Source organism: Diaphorina citri, unplaced genomic scaffold (assembly GCF_000475195.1).
Source record: "Diaphorina citri unplaced genomic scaffold, Diaci psyllid genome assembly version 1.1 scaffold16350, whole genome shotgun sequence".
Classification (NCBI taxonomy): domain Eukaryota; kingdom Metazoa; phylum Arthropoda; class Insecta; order Hemiptera; family Psyllidae; genus Diaphorina; species Diaphorina citri.
This window is the reverse complement of record NW_007393712.1, coordinates 1-1,101: the sequence shown is the minus strand read 5'-3', so window position 1 is coordinate 1,101 and position 1,101 is coordinate 1. Positions and strand designations below refer to the sequence as shown.

Here is a 1,101-nt window from a genome sequence, read left to right as displayed (position 1 = left end):
GCTCCTGCTCCTCGTCACGAAACTTGTGAATCACATCCATCAGCTCTCTGTGGAAAATTGAGAGTAATTGGAATTTAAGTGTTTGTTTAAAAACACAGAAGGAATTTAGAAACATAGGTTTGTCAGCCTAGTTACAACCAACTGTAATTAAACTCACATGAAGGGGTAAACGCTTCGATGTGCGAAAGACTTCATCAGAACATATGATGATGTACGTGATCACTCGACCCCTTGCCAGCCTAGTTAGCTTGGTTGGTAGCGCGTCTGCCTTGTAAGCGTTAGGTTGCGGGTTCGATTCCCGCCCGGAGCGGATTTTATCTTGAACGGATAATGTTCGTTCTCGGAGCGGCTGGCTCTCTCTTATCCTGTCTTTCTTCTCTCTTCCATATCGGGACGATAAGACCTCGTTGTTACAGTTCCTTCCATCAAACCTCTTTAAAAACAAAAAAAAATAATAATAAAGGAAGGACGGGCTGAAAAAAAAACTAACCTATTGGCTGCAGGATCTGACATGAGAGCGCGCAGTTGTTCGTTATAATGATCCACTATGACAGACTCTACCGCTACCGTGCATGCCATGGCACCCTTTGGTCCAAGTAAAGCCGAGCCTGTCAGTAAAACAAAATGAAAATATGTGAAAATAAATACAAAAGAAGGCCACTCTGAGGCTAAGGGGTTAAGCCCCAAAAGATGGGTTAAGCTTTTACGAATATATGTGAAAATGAAGTCCATTTGCACTCATAATCAGAAACCGTTTGTGGTGAAGCTGACCGCATATTCACAATAAAATTATCGTGAATATTACAAAATTATCAAAAGCCTCTACCTACTTTTTTTTACTTTGGTAATGCCGCAACTAATACTCGTATAGCTACTTTGAATAAGTCCTCACGAGGCTGAGTGCACCCCGTATACCAACTATTCCAAACACAGAGCCGAAAAATAAATTGACTCTACCGGGAATCGAACCGGAGACCTCCGGTGTGCAAGTCTAGTGTGATAACCACTCGGTCACTGAGGTTGCTTCCCCCTGTAACTAGCCCTATTGAGGGGTTAAATAATAATATTATAAATAAAAAACCTTACCTGCTCCAAGAACAA

General features: G+C 41.9%; 1 long non-coding RNA gene across 1 annotated transcript; it reads right to left on the bottom strand.

Moving 5' to 3' along the window:
• Window positions 1–1,101, bottom strand: LOC103523163. The gene is made up of 3 exons (XR_542046.2): window positions 1,087–1,101; window positions 491–608; window positions 1–47 (listed from the first exon to the last, which is right to left on the bottom strand). It is a non-coding gene; the product is annotated as an uncharacterized LOC103523163 (long non-coding RNA).